The sequence below is a fragment of the Podarcis vaucheri genome (genome assembly GCF_965113315.1).
Source record: "Podarcis vaucheri genome assembly, chromosome: 3".
Lineage (NCBI taxonomy): Eukaryota > Metazoa > Chordata > Lepidosauria > Squamata > Lacertidae > Podarcis > Podarcis vaucheri.
This window is the reverse complement of record NC_138761.1, coordinates 73851770-73870532: the sequence shown is the minus strand read 5'-3', so window position 1 is coordinate 73870532 and position 18763 is coordinate 73851770. Positions and strand designations below refer to the sequence as shown.

Genomic DNA, 18763 nt, shown 5'->3' with positions numbered 1-18763 from the left:
TCTTTTCTGGTTGGAAAAGAAGGGAGAAAATAATTTTCCTAGTTCCTATACTTTGCATGGATGACAAATTTACTACATTGTATATTTACATGTTTAAGCCATATGCAAATAAAGGAGTGGATTGTAACAATTTCCCTTCTTATTTGGGCTATTCAGGAAGAGTTCACCCCATAACAGCTGTTCCATCACCATGACCTATTCTTGGCATAGGGAGCATTTGGTGTTTTGCTCTTGTAGGATTTGTTTAGGATTCTGTTCCTGGGATATTAGTACCTCAATCAAGAGATGCACACAAGGACTGGTTGAGCAGCACAACAAACACAGAGCACCACAAGCCTGCTTCATATAACGGCAGGATGGAAAACCTATCCAAGGGTCAGGCCTCTTGCCAATATATAAGGACTTCTCTTGCCTTTCAATACACAAGCGTGTGTGTGTGTGTATGCGCGCACACACACGCACACACACACACACGAGTAAAACACAGTCCAAGGCTACCTAGAGCTGGAAGCAAGGGTCTATTATTATCATTCCATAACTTCTATTATTAGGGTGTTTAGGGCCTGCTGACACACCCATAAAAGCTATTACGAAGAATGGCTTTAAAGCCTGAGACATCCCTGTCTGTACTATCCTGAATTGTGGATTTCCTTGGACTGATCTGGGAACAAGTTTCTTGCCAATAAAACCTGAATAAAAAAGAACATAAAAAGAGCCCTGTTAGATCATCCAAGGGGGGTCATCCCTAGTCTAGTACAGTGGCGGAGCATCCTGCTCCGGCACTGGGAGTGGCGTATATCCGGGGGCGTGGCTGGCATGCGTCCCAGGGGGTGTGGCGTGCCACTGGCAGGGGCGTGGCACACGCCGGGGGGTGCGCAGCAAGCAGCACTTGTCTGGGGCGTGTGCGGTGAGTGGCAAGCATCCCAGGGTGCGCGCCAAGCGCCCTGGGGGGTGGGGGAGGCCCCAATGTCACCCCCCAAGGATGGGCCGCAATGTCGCCCCCACCTTCGTCTGCCAGTAGTCTAGTATTGTTTTCAAGAGTGACCAGACAGATGCCTCTGGGAAACCTACAAGCAGAGCGTGAGGCCGCAGCCCTTGCTATTTTTTGTCCCCAGCATTGTGTAAGTAAAGGTGTAGCATCTTTGACTCTGGGCATTCTAATTAGCTCAAATAGTTAACAGCCATTGACAGGTTTTTCATGCATTTAGTCCTCAGACTCTACCTAAGAATAAGAACAGCCTGCTGGATCAGGCCCCCAAGGCCAGTATTGCATCTTGTCCAGCACCCTCTTCTCACAGTGGCCACCCAGAAGCCAATGGGAAGCCCACAAGCAGGACCTGAGTGCAACAACACTGTCCCCATCTTTGGTTTCTAGCAACTCTATATTGCCTCCAACAGTGAAGGTAGAACAGAGCCATTGGGTGAGTAGCCACCGATAGCCTAATCCACCATGGATTTGTCTAATCTCCTTTTAAAGTCTTCTAAGTTGGTAACCTGACCCCTTGAAAACTTCCCTTGTTCTTAACTTCACATTTCAGAAGCTTTCTTGTGGTAGTAAAATGCAGCAGTTACTATAGAATAGAATGTAGAATCCCCGTGGACTAGACAAACTTTTGTAGAAACGACTGAGGTTCTCTTATTTACATTTCTGTTTTTCTATGAAAAATATTGCACAAAAGGCAGGCAATTCATACTCTGCTGCACAAACTAAAACTCATGCACTGTAAAAGCCTTAAAGTGGTGGCTTTCTTCTTCTTCTTTTTAAAAAAGCACCTTAACTTAATCTCTTCTGCCATCAACCATCAATAAAATGAGTTGCTCTTCCACCACCACCCCATCCCACCCTGATCCACACAATACACATTTAACGCACATTTAAAGCGCTGGACTTCTCCCAAACAATCCTGAGGACCATAGTTTCCCCTCACAAAGTTGCAATTCCCAGCGCCCTTCTCAAACAACAGTACCCAGGATTCCTTGGGGGAAGTGATGTGCTTTAAATGAACATTGGATGTGCTTTAAACATACGGTGCAGATCTGCTAAAGATGAACTTGTGGACTGGAGGAAAAGATTCTGCTAACAATGGGCACAATCCAGTCCCAGAGGTAGGCATCAAAAGTTGAGGTTATGTTAAATTCTCTCACTGAGGTTAGTAGGACTCAGAGTGGAATCCTATGCATGTTTACTTGGCAATATCTGTAGTGCAGAAGAAAAATCCCATCTTATCTGCAGTTTTGATGTGAAGTGCCACAGGCCCAGACACAGCTGGATTCCCTAGCATACCGGATGTTTACATAAAAGAATTCATGATTTACAACAGTGAGCCCCTGTTGCTCCTTTTTGACAGAAGAACAAATATTTGCAGCTTGTTTACACCGTTCTGGTTTTAAGCTATGCGGCAAGTTTGCAATATGTAACCAGGCTCCATCAGCAGCCTCTCTCTGAATGTAAAAGCACGTTACAATGCATTTGAAATTATACCTGCAGCTGATTAGAAAGAGAAGTTTTATGTATTTCTAACACAAAGCAAATATTTAAACAAGCAGAAACATTACAGTATGCCACACATCACCTCAACCTCTGCGTGGTGCAAGATTCCAGGGGCTCCAGGCGCTTCCACAGAATGTGAGACAGCAAAGACTGTGGTGCCTTTACGATACAGTGGTGCCTCGCAAAACGAAATTAATTCGTTCCGCAAGTCTCTTCGTTATGCGAGTTTTTCGTCTTGCGATGCACGGTTTCCCATAGGAATGCATTAAAAATCAATTAATGCGTTCCTAGGGAAACCGCCTTCAGACCAGGTCCGGGGACAGTCTGTCCCCGGACCTCTTCTGAAGGCTGGGGGGGGGGACAAGGGCTTTTCTTCCCACCCCCAGCATTTTAAAAAACCCCGGGACAGCGGAGGACTTCTCCGCTGTCTGGGCGATCTTAAAATGCTGGCGGGCGGCATTTTAAAATCGCCCCGGGACAGCGGAGGACTTCTGCGCTGTCCGGGGCGATTTAAAAGCCCCTGGGAAGGCAGGCAGGGGGGACAAAGACTTTTGCCCCCCGCCGGCCTTCAGAAGAGGTCCTGGACCTCTTCTGAAGGCGGGCGGGGGGCGAAAGTCTTTGCTCCCCCCGCCCGCCTTCAAAAGCCCTCCGGGACAGGCAGGCAGGGGGGAGCAAAGACTTTCGCCCCCCGCCCGCCTTCAGAAGGTGTTCCCTCCCCCCCGCCTGGCTTCGGAGGAGGTCCAAGGACAGTGGGGAAGATGCGCTGCGCTTCCCCGCTGTCCCTGAGATTTCCCTATGGGCTGTCGTCTTGCGAAGCAAGCCCATAGGGAAATTCGTCTTGCGAAGCGCCTCCAAAACAGAAAACCCTTTCGTCTAGCGGGTTTTCCGTCTTGCGAGGCGTTCGTCTTGCGGGGTACCACTGTATATGGTTTATTCACAAATACATACAACCTGAGCCTAAGTTGCAGGAGCTCACAGCGTTAACACCTCCAAAGGTCTTGCTTCCCCCATAGTCACAGCCTTGGATTCTAGCAAAGATCAGTCATGCCTCTCTCCCAGCTTCTGCCCATTTCTAGCTCTCCACTCAGCTCACTCTGCCTTTGTTTTCCAAATACCAGCCAGGTGAGGGAGGGGGCCCATCCATTTGCCCTCTGGCAGAGAGCAACTTCTTTTGTTATACCAGGGATGGTACTCAGGCATCATGCAGGCTAACCACCCTCCCACCAATTCACAACAGCAATTCAAATATGTGCAATAATTGTGTTTGATTGTTCAGTGTTATAACTATAACTGCTGTATTTAATTCTTTCCCCATACAGTGGTGCCTCGCAAGACGAATGCCTCGCAAGACGAAAAACTCGCTAGACGAAAGGGTTTTTCAGTTTTGCGTTGCTTCGCTAGACGAATTTCCCTATGGGCTTGCTTTGCAAGACGAAAACGTCTTGTGCTTTTTTCTTAAAGCCGCTTGAAGAGGCGCAGTTGCGATGGACCGTGCTTTGCAAGACGAAAAACATCGCAAGACGAAAAGACTCGCGGAACGAATTATTTTCGTCTTGCGAGGCACCACTGTACTCCCTTTAGCATGCAAAGAGAAGTTCATGGCAGCTGTTACCAGGATTATCATCTTTGGGAGGAGGGGGTGCTAGAAAATTGATATGGTCTCCTTATTTATTTACAGCTGAACAGAATATAGCAAGAATTGGACAGAAGCAAGAATGCACAGGCAGAGAATACTAGTAACAAGGCAGTATTGAGCCATGCCCTAAAGCTGCCATCTTTCAAAAAGCCTACTGTCAGTCAACACCAAGCACATTCTTTCACTTCTTCTTGCCCAATTTTTTTTTTTTTTACAAACAAATCCCAGCTTCTTAATGACCTGCAGAAAGTGCAACCCTAGCTGGATACAACATCTGGAGTCCCATGGTAGTTAAGAGCATGAGCCACAAAGTAACCAATTCAAATCTTTGCTCAAACCACAAAGCCTTTAAGAAGCCTTAGGCAAGTCAATATGTCCACTGCTGCCAAGCCGCTCCAGGTATTTCTGGATGATACTGATGATCAATATCTGCTTCAATCTGCTTTTTCCATGATTTTTGGCACTGAAAGGGCCTTGGTCATCCTGGTTAAAGATCTATGGCAGGAGGTGAGAAGGAAGGGAACAGATTCTTCATCTAGCTACCACTCACACCATTTCCTCATTAGATTTTTGGGGGGCAACCTCACCACCACTGCTCATTTTCCAGAAATTACTCCTAGAGCTCAGGATTTATCATCCCCAGGCAGATACTTTATGCCCCTATCCAGGAGGTCCCACCTCAAACAAGGTTATGATGCCTCTCGCAAAACACACATGAATTGCTTTGGTTGCTTACAAAATGCTTATTTTCCTATGAAGGGGGAAAGTATCTTACATCCCATGGTGCCTTTGCAAAAAGAACAACCTAAGGACTGCCTGCTGTAACCTATCAAAGACTTGAGCCAGATGCAGAAGTGAGAAAGAACACAAGGAAGAATCACAACAGTACCACAGGAACATCACACCAAAAGCCTTCATTGCTAGGACATGTTACAGGGGAGTAACAGATATCCGATTCAGTTACTACTTCCCAGCATCTCCCTTCCACCCAGTTTAACCTCTTCATTTAAATTAACATCTCTCCACTGAAATTCATGCCTAGGCTCTCTGGAGATTCATAGCCTCTAACTTTCTGCCAGCCTTCGCCATTATTCAGAAGATAATCACAGATAAAAGCAAGCTCCTAAAAAAATAAATCCAGATTTGAATTCGAAAGCTGTTTTCACAAGTGAGGCATACCTAAGTGCTCCCACTTTTCCAGCTCTGCAAATGGAATGAAGAAAGAAAAAGAGACATCCATTAGACTGTTCACTAGATCTTAAAACAGCCATTTTCCTTTCTCACATTAGCAACATGTACAAACAACACATCCCAGACCGCGGCATTTTCAGCATCGCTTGTGAGAACACCCAAGGGGTCTGGGTTGAACTGTAAAATAATAGTCATGCATGGTAATTAAAATATGCTGCTATTTTTAGATAGCTTCAGTTTTAACACTAAAGGAGGAGCAAAATATTAAATGGAAACTATTTGTTCTGAACTCTTTCTCTTTCCAAGCCTTTCTGCAATTTTCCTGTTTCCTTCTGCCTGATTTGACAAGTTAACTGCCTTGCTGTTCTCACTAGACCAGGGCTAGGCCACCTAAGGCCCGGGGGATGGATGCGGCCCAATCGCCTTCTCAATCCGGCCCGGGAATCAGTGTGCTTTTTACATGAGTAGAATGCGTGCTTTTATTTAAAATGCATCTCTGGGTTATTTGTGGGACATAGGAATTTGTTCATTTTTTATTTTTTTCAAAATATAGCCCAGCCCACCACATGGACTGAGGGATGGTGGACTGGCCCACAGCTGAAGAAGGTTTCTGACCCCTGCACTAGCCTTCCTGATTCTATCCCTTCCTGCTTGACAACTTCCCTACCATTATCCTTCCTCTCAGAGGCAGATTTAGGACAGCGTGACCAGATCCTCCAAACTGGGCACTGAGCCTCGGGGCACTGCAGGGCGTTGCAACTGTGACCTAGTGAATTAAGGAGAACAGAAGGTTGAGAGGCAGGGGGGACACAAATTCTGGCCTTGCACAGGGCACTGCTGAAATTTCAAAGACCAAAGTCTGCCACTACTTCTTACCACCACATAATTATTTTCAGGCTGCTCCCCTACCACACTCCAATATGCCACCAATCTCCCCATTCAGTCATCCTTGCCACGTCCTCCTTTTCAACAACTGCCTGGTTCCATTTTACTATTTTGCCTCCAAGCTCCTGAAACTTGCAATTTCTGCCCATCACCTCAGCCTTCTCTCCCCTGACTTCTCTACTGGCCTCCTCTAGCTTCTAGATTCTGCCCATAGTGCTCTAAAATCATTGCACTGATTTTGCACTTCTCTGAATTTTGTGATACCGCTCTTGGCTATAAAAAAGTACCAAAATGTATTTTAAAATTCACATTTTAAGATTAAAAAGACGCCAAGAAATGTGTATGTTGAGATAAAATATTTAAGTATATACAGTGGTACCTCAGGTTACATACACTTCAGGTTACAGTTTCTGCTAACCCAGAAATAGTACCTCGGGTTAAGAACTTTGTTTCAGGATGAGAAGAGAAATCGTGCTCTGGAGGCGTGGCAGCAGCAGGAGACCCCATTAGCTAAAGTGGTGCTTCAGGTTAAGAACAGTTTCAGGTTAAGAACGGACCTCCGGAACGAATTAAGTACTTAACCCGAGGTACCACTGTATATACTTAGTGGTGCAATTAAGAACAAATTTCCTTGCAGGTTTTAAAAAATTCACAAGGTAAATGTGATGACTGAACAGACTTGGGAATTATCACTTGTGAAATTGACGTGGACCAAAATTGCCTGACCCATCCATCCCTGGAAAATATGCAGATTTCAAACATCTTAATATAGGAATAATGCTTCACCAGCACTTGCAGAATGCTCCCAGACAGTAGTTATCTTCCTGTGTTCCACCAACACTGCTCATTTTCTAGCCTGACTCCTTCCTTCATCTCCCAGAGGAAGGATAGCTACTTTTTCTAGGTCATAAGTCAATGAGGCTGTTGGGAAATGTAGCCCTTAGCTTCAGAATTACTGTTACAACATCATTAAAACACATTTATGAATGGGAAATAAACCTGACAGTTTTCAACACAACAGTGACATTCCATTTTTTTAAAGGACTATTTGATGTCCACTGAATTTATCTTATTCTAAAAGCAATGACTTCCCACACCTCAAGGTTTAACTGGTGAAGGTCAAGATGCCACAAATGAGCTTAGTTCTAAAATATTAAATGGAAACACCTGCTACTTGGCTACCATAGAATCATAGAATCATAGAGTTGGAAGAGACCACAAGGGCCATCGAGTCCAACCCCCTGCCAAGCAGGAAACAATACCAATAACAGTTTGCCATAGAAACAGCATTCGCTTGTGTGTTGACATATCATTGGAAAGAAGGCTCACACGTGGTAATGGTTAATGCACAAAATTAAGTTGTAGTAATCATAATGGCATTCCTTCCACCAAGGTTCAACTCGGTCCTGATTGTGTAAGCAATCACTTAATTTGTATCATGCACCATCAATCTTGCATGAGCCCATAATTCAATTATAGAACTGAAGACAGATGTTTCTTGTTGAATCACATGCTCTAATAGTTTAGGATTTATCACCTTAACATGATGGTTTTTAAAAGAGCTTTCGATTTTATCACTAGCTATTTCCCCATGATTTTAAAAGGCCCTACATTAACAAGCCCTTTCCCCTTTCTGTTCCTGCCGTTTCCCATCTTCCATTTCTGTTTGGACATCATAGGCATTTTTCCACTTGTCAAACTTTTCAGTAAGTACACCTGCTGGCTACAGCAATCCAACTTGTTGCCAATTCCCTTTAAAAAAAAGAAAGAAAGAAACGTTTTGGTACAGCAGTAAGGAAGTCTGACCTTCATATTTTACTGTACTGTGCTTTCATAAAATAGAAAGATTTCAAAGTCAACCTGGAGATAACACGTTACGGTGCTTTTCTATTAGAAAGCACAAAATCTGCTCCAGATCTAACATTATTTAGTGTTTGATTTCATCCTGCTGATGTACCTCTGCCTCTGCTGGCAAAGCAGCCTTTATGCCCCTTCCTGAGGCCCCTCATCGGATTTACCTATTAGGGTAGGGGCACCTTCAGACTGTTCAAATTTTGTGGGAGGGATTCAAGTGCATAACAGAAAATTTAAGTTTTCACAATTAAAGTGGGTTCTTTACCCCAGTGCAACAAATCCACAGAAAAAGGGGGTTTTGTGGCTAGGAAAGTGGTGGGAAAATGAATTGAGAAGTGTAGAATAATCGAATAAATGTAAGCACAGCAAAAACAAATTGGAATGAACGCTCATTGTCCTAAAAAGTCCTCACAAACAAATCAGAACCAATGCTCTATAAAGACCAGGCATAAGCCAATTTGAAGGAGCCCTAGGATTCCTAGCTAAGGGCTTATCCACACCTACCTTCCCTCTGCGCTTTCCAGGCACAGTCCACAAAAAAACCCAAATAGCCATTTGTTCTGATTCAACTTTAAAGAGCAGGTGTTCGCAGGGAAAGCTCTGGAGCAAAAAACGGGGGGCACTCAAACACGGAGCTTTAAAGCAGCAGGGCAAAATTAGTGTGGATAAGCCCCAAGTGTTTTAACCAATTATAAGAAAATTGAGGTTTTATTCAGTGCTCATAAACAAGGAAGTTCCCACTGCATCACTACCAGATACTCTAATCCAAAGACCTACAATTGCACACTTGGATCTCTTGCATGCTTCCCATTCATTTCAACCAACAGATCTGAGCCGCAAGTTAATTTATTTGTGTTGGCATATCAGATTCCTGCATGAAACCGGTAGAGGACCCATTATAGATAGGTTACGAAATGTATATGTGGTATATGTTGCAAATTCCACAGCCCTAAAAAACAACAACTGCTGGTGTGTTTTTATTTCTTGCTCTTACTATGTCAGCATATAAAAATGAGCTTATTGTCCTTTGTTAGAAGGCCTGGAAAATTTTGAGAGATCAAGGAGGAGTGAGTTTTGCTTTTTTTTGTTTGTCACTATGGGCAGCCATGTCTTTGAGCCTCCCTGCCATTAGCCTGACTTTTGATCCTGGGGGCTTTCTTCATTCCATTGTTAGGCGGCACAGCAGACAGAGCCAGTGCCGACATTATGATTTTCCACCACACAGGAATGCCAAAAAGAAAGAAAGAAAAAAGGTGACATTTGAATTCTCAATCCACACACACTTTACCACCCGGTAGAGCATTTTTTTACATGAATCCCTTCGTGGGTGAAGAAAAAAGTAGGGAAGAAGCACTAAAGGGCTGGGATCTTCAATTTCAATTCATGTGCAAAGTAAGAAAAGAATGATATTGCTTCCCCAAAACTACAGTATGCCTTCTGATAAAGCTGGAAGCAAAAACTCCTCATTATTTCTCACCGTTTTACTTATTGGGCAATGCTGCAGAACCATAAATAGAAAGAAGTTCCCTTAGTTCACTGCTTTGAAAATTAAGAATAGCTTTTCTTCAGGCACATGTTCTACACTATCTAAATCAGGGGCAAAAAACCTCAAAAACCCCTCAAGATCAAGGGCTGAATATAGCCACTGCTATCGATTTCTGGCCACAGAGAATGTACCCAGGCTACATCTCCCACTAGCCCTGCTGTGTTCTCCTTGCCTAAGATGAAGAGGTGTGTGTGTGTGTGTGTGTGTGTGTGTGTGTAGAAACCTCTGACCTTTGCATGGCTGGAATTTAGCCTACTGTACAGAGGTAAGAGCTACTGTCACACATCTGTTGCTTGGCCCCCTTTTGCCTCTGGCTCTGTTCACCACTGGCATGAGGAAGCCCCACAAGCTGCCTAGAGGAAATGTTGCCCCTAGCTTGAAAAAGCTCTCCAAGCCTGGTCTAAATGCTAGAAGTAACTGACATGCACATTTATTTATTTTTCATCTGCACAATTATTTCAATAGTTTGCATCGCTTCCACCAGAAATGGCACAACTTGTTTATACCTCTGCTGCTATGTGGTTTGTACTTGGCCAGCTGTTGCTCAGTTCTAATTTATTGCTATTATGATCCAGCCATAAGGTCTCCCGTGAGTTGAGAAAAGGGACACTGCCAGGATACTTTGGGATTGAGAGGGTGACCTAGTTCTTTTCTCGAGGGCAGAAATAGATGATTGGAGCGCGATTTTCAAAGGCAGCAGACTCCAGTCTCCAACTCAATGCAATGAACTGTGACATAACCTGGGCCAGCCCACAACGTTTTGCAGCCTGTGGTGAAGCAGCAAATAGCACCTTTCTCCCAACCAAGGCCATTTGGTAATTTGGAGACCTGAGGCAGAAAATCCCACAAGCACCTCTCCTCTTTTCCTGGCAGTAAAATATTGTCATGGATTGGTTAGACACAGAGGACTGGTGGGCGGAACCAGCTGGGGAGCCACCAAAGGAAGAAGGCTCAGAGAGTGGTGGTGGGATGACGATGAGTGGCCAGAGGGAGGAGACTGGGAAGAGGAGGTGTTGAAAGCTGAAGGAGTAACAGGGCTTAATGAGCTGGGAGAGTCTGTGGCAGAGAAGTTCAGAATCAGAAGATGAAGCTAGCAAGTGGGAGGAGAGAGGTCAAGAGGCAGGGATGAGTCAAGCTGGTGAAGTTACGGGTGTCTCACCCTATGCAACAAGCTTCTCTCCCCCATCTCCCAGAACCAGGAGATGCATGAAAAGGGCAGATGAGAGACTGGCTGCACACACGCACAGTTTCAGATTGCTTGGGGAAAGCCCTGGAGAGGAGGACTTAGACCGCAGTGGGGAGGCAGGGACCTTAATCTTGGCAACTGATTTCATGGAGTAAGACCCACAGGGAATGAGCTGCTGCACTCATGAAGCCTGAGACTCAGCCCAGTCTGTGGAGGATCATGTTTTCGCTAATAAAGAGTTAACTACAACTTTGAACTGTGTAATTTACTGACCGCCACGCTCTGTGACAAATATATACTAATAATTAAGTAAGTTAACAATCTGCTCCACTTTTGTAACACTCAAAACCAACTGCCTGAGGTGGCTGCCCCACTTTGCCTAATGACAGGGTCGGCTCTGCATCATTAGTACATTTCTTCACAGTTTGGAATGTAGAGCAAGGAGAAATGGCAGCTGTTTAATCTCTGGAGATGTGGCAGCACAGAAGGGAAGCATAATAATGGTGAATATAGAGATAAAATATTTCTATTTGAGGAAGGAGGTGCAAACGTCTTCAAAACAGAATATTCATATTTGAGCTGTCACCTTAGATTTGTGCAATAAAATAAGAAGAGGTAAAAATAATGATGTTCCTACTCCAAACCAAAGGGTATGTGCTTTAGGTTGCAAATCTGTACACACCTGGAAGTAAGCCCCATTGGATTTTCTTTCGAGTAGAAATGTATGGACTTGTGCTGTTTAAGATTTGCATGAACTGCCTGGAAATCAGAAAGTGGGCAGGAAAACTCCTTGTCCAGGATGGCACTGAGCTGTTAATGCATTCTACCACAGAGTTAAGTTCTTCAGCAATGGTGTTAGATATTTAAAAATACACCAAAAGTTAGTTTTTTGCTTACTAAGCCTTAAATCTCGGCATGCTTTTCCAAACAGAGCTGACATCTGTTAGCAGATTTGTCACACAAGCCACCTTTACTTAAGAAGCCAGCACCAATTATCCTTAAAATAGCCACTGTGACTCAAAGACTGCTTCCCTTTCTTTTAACTGGGAACCTAAGGGTGAAATCTAATGTCAGGCAAGCAAGCATCCTCTCACACAGTGATGCTTCTCTTTCTTCTTCTCCTTGTAGCCCCCACATGCCCTGAAAAATCTGCTTGGGGCGGGGGTGGGGTGTGCAGGTTGCAGAGTGGGAAATGAGAAATGCCTCTGCCTACAAACCTGATTTCAACCCAATTTTAAATATTAAGACTTTGTAAAAATTAAAACATTAAAAAAGGCTTTATGGAGATAACAATGATTTTAGAAACCCGGTGCAATGTTGAACAGATTTTCTGACTATCAGAAGTTGAAAATCCATATCTGAACATTCCTTTTATTTTGTCATGGTTATTTTTCTCCATCTCCTGGTGCTTCTACTCTCACAGGTACCAGAAGGAATGCCTAATCCCATATAAAACTGCTCCTATTCCAAGGCCCTCCAGGGTCCCCCATCAACTTAGATGGCATCTGGAAACTGGAGGAAGGGCCTTCTTGGTGGTGGTGTCCTGTTTGTAGAATTCCATCTCCAAAGAGGCTTGCCTGGCACCTACTATGCTATATTTTTGGCACCAGTCCAAGACATTTTTGTTCTCCCAGGCTTTTAAAATTAAAACAGTTTAAGTTTCAATAGGAACTTTGAAGTGTTTGGCTTTAGTACAAATCTATTTCATTTCTGTCATGCTGATTTTACTGCTATTCAATTTTTACCTGAACAGTGGTATAGGAATGCATTAAATATTAGATATATGAGCAAATATATAAATGAACATCTATCCTCAAGCTCCATAATAATCCCTGCTTCCCTTATCCAAGAACTCAAAAAGCTCAATAAATTCTGCTTCAAGAAATTTCCACTTCCAGAAGCCAACCCCATAAAATATAATAATTGCTTTTATTTTGTATCTCTGATTCAGAGCTATATGCATTTTTCAAGCACTGAAATTGGTGTTAGGCACAGAATACCGCATACTGAGTGTCACACAATCTGCTGTATGGCCTTCCTAGAAGAGCAGCCACTTTGCATTGATCTGTTGAAGATCAATGTACCAACATCTGGGTGTACACAAATGTTGGTGCAACAAATGTTGTACATAAATGAGTATTTCTACATCTGTGCTCACAGTAGAAGTGACTTGCTGTAGCAAGAATAGCAGCTACCACAAAGCAGCCATGAAAATGGGCTCTCAGCTTACATTAGCCCAATACTGTCTGTGCTGGCTGGAAGAAGCTCTCCAGTACTGTAGCAAATTCATAGTCTTTAAGGCAGAGAAGATCTGATTGAAAGTGTGAGCAATGTCAGGCTGGTGAAACCTCAGAAGCAGGTGGGTGGTGTGCATAATGCAACGAGATTTCTACCAGTTATAGGACAGGTCCTCAGTGTACTACTCCATGTTTGGCATAAGTAGAACAAAACAGGGCAAAATAATTTTTACTGCTTTGCAAATTCAGCTTTTCATGATATGTTCCCTTAGGATTGCCTAAGTACACAGTCCTACCTGACCTCCAAGAGTAAGGTTGCGTACATATTACCAGCTAAACTGTTATTTTCCTCAATTCCAATTAAAGCTGTTTTGGAGGAAAACACAGCATTTCATAAGAAAGGACAGGATAGATACAGGATTGTGGGTAATACTGTATTGTGTTTACCGAAACCAGCAGTGGGAGTGCACTGGAGTAAGCAGGAATGTGAACACAGCTTCAGAGCCAATTGCAAGTGATACTGAGTTGTGTGTAGTTTTCCCAACCTACTTCTCCATTCAGTGGAGGCTGGTGGAAACAGGACCTGGTGGGGTGCCTAGGAGGTCATGTGGGTGGTGCTTAGGTCACATGGGTGGCACCTAGGTCCCCATGCTCCCCCCTTTCGGTTGTAATGGTAAAGAAGGTAAAGGACCTCTGGACGGTTAAGTCCAGTCAAAGGTAACTATGGGGTGTGGCACTCATCTCGCTTTCAGGCCAAAGGAGCTGGTGTTTGTCTGCAGACAGCTTTCTGGGTCATGTGGCCAGCTTGACTAAACCATTTTTGGCGTGACAGAAGCCAGAGCGCACAGAAACACTGTTTACCTTTCCGCTGCAGCAGTACCTATTAATCTACTTGCACTGGTGTGCTTTTAAACTGCTAGGTTGGCAAAAGCTGGGACAAAGCAACTGGAGCTCACCCCACCGAGCACATTCAAACCGCTGATCAGCAAGCCCAAGAGGCTCAGTGGTTTAGACCACAGTGCCACCAGCTCCCTTTCTACTAGGTCAGCCACTTTGTGGCTTGTTTACCTGTTCAAATGAGGGAGGAGCTTGATGAAACTTACAGAGGATTGCATACAGCATACATCATTCATCAAAATAAAATGACAGCAATTGCCTCACTGTGATACAGTGACAGTACAAAGACTGGACCATGGCGTTGGATGTTTAGGCGAGTTTGTAATCTTGACAGAACTATGTCCCACTTTTCCCATAAAAAAAGCCCTGCTCCCATGGCTTTTTTTTTTTAAAGAAGCCTCAGAGCTCCAGAGGAAGAGGGTCTTAACCCATTCCTATTGCCAGTTTTCTGTTAAAATTCCTCCAAGCTGGGTTTTTCACCCATAGCAGGAAAGAGAGGTGTAGCCCCACCCCTCAACTAAGTGAAAGAAGCTTGGGGTGTGTCATGTACTGAGTTGAATAGGATCCAAAACACAGCAGTCTGATTGGTCCTAGAACAATAGGATTCAGAATGCAGCAGTCTGATTGGTCCTAGAACAATAGGGTCCATAATGCAGCAGTCTGATTGGTCCACAGGAGCCACCCAATCCAGCTCCAGATGGAAGTGAATCCGCAACCTGATCGGCCTACAGGTGAATCCCGGAATTAGCCAATCACGTGGGGCCCACTGTGTAAATAATGTATATAAAGCAGACATTCTGGGGGAACTTCCATTCCTCCTCACCACTATGAGCTGAATAATGAGCATGAAATCCACTCTTGACTCTGAGTATATTTCAGGGTGTTTCACTGCAGTAAGGGAAAGGGTTAAGAAGCCTCTCTGCTGCACATTTTGTGCTTCAGTAGCACCCTCCATGAGTGCATTTTGTTTTCTATTTAAAACTCAGCACATTGTATAATTTGGCCCTATCCCAACAATAACTGTTCTGCCACCAGCAATGTATACATATGGCAGAGCTAATGCCAGGGGGATCCTCAAATTATTACATGGGGGGAGGCTTTCCTAAAAGGATAATAAATCATTGTTGAGGGGTTCCAGATAGATATATCTTCATTATTTTGTGATCCCAGGCTATTTCTCCAGTGCCTTGGCCCAAGGGCACAAACAGATTTATGGAGAATGAAACATCCTCCAAAGTTGCAAATTGCTGCCATGACTGACAATGTTTAGATTCTGCTGGATCATTAGAAATGCAAGTCACAGGCACATGGCTGAAGGAGAAGGGAGATAGTGAGTTAAAGCCAAAAAGAAATGCCTGATGTGCAAGTGAAACGTGGACACCCAACATACAAAGCTGCCTTGGGCAATCGTTCTGTTTAAGCCAAGATAGGTATAATCCTTTTGCATATGCTCTTTCTCCCCTACACACACACACACAGAGAGAGAGAGAGAGAGAGAGAGAGAGAGTCCTGTTGCTTTTCACTTCTGCACAAATCGTGATGAAACAAGGAAGTCTCTCATTAACCACAGTTTATCATTTTCTTCACTTTAAACCATGGTTTAATATATTCGCTGGGTCCAAAGATGACATCATGAATTTCCTGATTTGGACAAAATAGGAAACTAATACTATGGTTAATCAGAAACTCCATGGGGGAATGGCCTGTGTGCAGAGGCAAAATATCCATGCACATTTCAGTTTAATAAGCAGATGTATGATTGTATGAACACAGCCACACTTTAACTTCCAAAATAGTAGGGGTGCTCTTTTTTGTGTCAGCCACATGAATATGAAGGCAAATATTTCCAAAAGAACACTCAAGAGACAATCCATCGCAAACTCACAGAGCTGCCATAGAAGCAGACCAGAGAGAAAATACAATTTATAGAAAGAATCAGAAATTAGTAGAAAGAGCTGCATGAATGGCTCCCCATGATCTGTTGTGGAGGTCAGATGTGGAAAAATTAAGCAGGAGCTACTAAGGGATAATGCAGGCAGTTTTGTGGGACATGTTCTTTTTAATGCAGGAACCAAATCTGATTTTTAATTTCAATGGGAATGGCTTGGATTGTAGCAACTGGAAAAAGGAGATGTGGTATTAGATAATAGAACAGTCACCAGGAATGTTACTATGTCAAAGCATACCCACCAACACTGCTATGGTAAATATGCAAAGAAGCCCAAAGAACATCCACATGTTTGGATTGTGCCCTGGGATTGGATCTTCCCAAAAACTCCATGTTTTCACGCTAGTGGAAAAATGGAAGGAGGAAAAGGCAAGGAGTAATTTTCAAAAAGATGCTGGTGCCATGCCTGATTTCCCCCCAAAAAAAACAAGAGCTGCGGAAAGGGCACTGAAAGGTCCTTCTAGAATTACCCTAAGAAAGTGAATGAACAAAGTGAATGAAGAATGCAGGGGAGAAGAGACCTCTAATTAATATGTGCTGGAAAGTTCTGGCATCAATTTGTTCTCAGGGGGAACATGATAGACATATAGGCAGATGAAAAGCCCAGGCGGCAATTATATAAACACCTACAAAGAAGTAAATCCTATTGAACTCAGTGGGACTTGCTTCTTAGTAGACATGTCTGGCATTGTACTGTCAGTATTTACTCTGATGCACTCTTTAATTGATAAGGAGCTTTGGGGAGCCTCTCTGCAATACCCAACGCAACCTTAATTCCCCCAGCCTTTTCTCAAGAACAGAGAAAGCAGTGTAAACAAACTGTGTGTTTCATTCTATAAACAAGAAATTCTCATTAATTGGAAGCAACACAGTTCTAATTCTCCCTAAGTAACTACCCCAGACAAAAAAACAAAAAAACACACTGTGAATATAAGCCTTCTACAGGACAAGGTGCAGTGTTCACTTGGCTGGCTTCCATCTCCTTTGTTCTGTCATCCTGCAGGGGTGGCCCCATCATGAGACATATTGGGACCGTCACCTCAAGCAGCAGATGCTAGGGGGCAGAGACGGGATGGAGCTGTGTGTGCTCTGCACTCCCTAAGATAGACTTCAGATGTCATGGAGGATGCTGTCCCACTGCCCGTGTCAAAGTAAGATGAAACTCCCAGTCTCGCTGGCTTCTGTGCAAGGAATGAGGGGAGGCGTAATCTTGTCTGCCTCAGGCAGCAACATGTCTTACGATGGCCCTGCTGCCTTGTCTAGTTCTGGCTGCTCAAAACTAGGGTTTTAAGTAGATAGTCTTCTCCTATTGTTTATCCCTATGTTCCAGCATAGAGACCTCTAAAGTTCCACATAAGCAGGCATGTCCAAAGTCCATTTCGGGGGCCTAATCCGGCCCGCCGGTCAGTTTAATCCGGCCCCTGTGGCAGTTAACTTCAACCTGAACAACTTCAATCCTAAAAAAAAAAGTCAGCAACTTTGGTCGGCCCTCACGGCCCTTTAAATCTGGCCCTCTTTGAAAAAAGTTTGGACACCACTGAAAGGTATGGCTCTTTTTAGAGGTTTTCCCAGTCTTTACAAACTCCAGTCATTCTAGTTTGAAAAGAGAGACAGACATTGGCATTGTTGGCAAGGGGCATTATTTCATAGCTACAAAATATTACAGTCCAAACGGAGAATTAAATATACCTGCAAAAGAGGTATATTTTCAAAGAGAATGGCTAGAATCGCAGCAGATATGAGATGCAGCATTAGAGAGCACAACCAAACAAAATGGGATGACTCCAACGCAGTAACAGACTCAATGGACACAACTCACTTAAGTCCATTGATTTCAGTGGGTCTACTCAGAGTATGACTTAGATGGATACAATTTGGTGTGTTGAGAAATTCCCTAAGAAACAAAGGAACATTCAGAAATGCTGCCCAGAGTGGCTGGGGCAACCCAGTCAGATGTGTGGGATTAAAATAAAACACTAATACTAATAATCAGAATGACCTTTTTAATACATCTCTTAAAAATAAATTATACCCTACCTTTTTGAAAGAGCTCAAGAATACACACAACATAATAATGTACCAAAGACAAATGATAACAAACAATAAAAAGTAAGAATCCAAAGTTCAAAAATCAGCGAACAGCAGCCACCTGAAGTACACCCACCCACCAAATGTAAGTGCTACCAAAAGGTACCATTTCTCTCTGTGGTTAAGTATTATCTGGTCCCAAGACAGATTCATAATGTGATTCAATGGTTTAAAAAAAGGTTCATTTTCGATTTTTAGCTATTTCAGAAGTGTTAATTCCCCAGAAAATAGCACATTGCAATGATGCTTTATGTTTCACAGCCTTGCTCTGCAAGCCCTGGAGGTGGAGTCCTCAGCCAAGTCTGCCCATGTCTTAAAAAGGAACCAAAAAGCATACAGCACTACCTGCAGGCATCAAGATATATTAGCAATCTAATTCATTCCCTGCACACTCTCAAGGGCAGCTATAACTTGAAAATATGCTAGCTGAGAATGTCATGAACTTTTTGAAGTATGCATTGGCAAAAAGTTAATGGAAAGCTTCTACTGCATTCACAGTTCCCTAAAAGGAGGTCAGGCAAGTCCATTAAAAAAACACTAAAAAACAACAACAACTGCACTCCTTTTCAAGCCAGGGTGTTTTTGCTACTGGTGTCACTAACAGGGAGAAAATAGTGACCCTCTGAACATCAACAATCCCTTTATAATCTCTTCTGCTCCAATTATATTTCCCATCTCTTTAAATTCTGCACTTAGGATCACTGTGCAATTCTGCTCATTCCTACATTTTCAGAGCCGGTAAAGAATAAAAGTTGCAGATATTGTAAGACGTACATTACAGTACTGATGGGGCAGAAAGGGAGA

At 43.5% G+C, this 18763-nt stretch overlaps 1 protein-coding gene across 1 annotated transcript in view; it reads right to left on the bottom strand.

Annotated features, from left to right (window-relative positions):
* METTL24 (methyltransferase like 24) overlaps positions 1 to 18763 on the bottom strand; it is a 72074-nt gene that overhangs the window by 10134 nt on the left and 43177 nt on the right. The gene's annotated exons all lie outside the window — the stretch shown is intronic.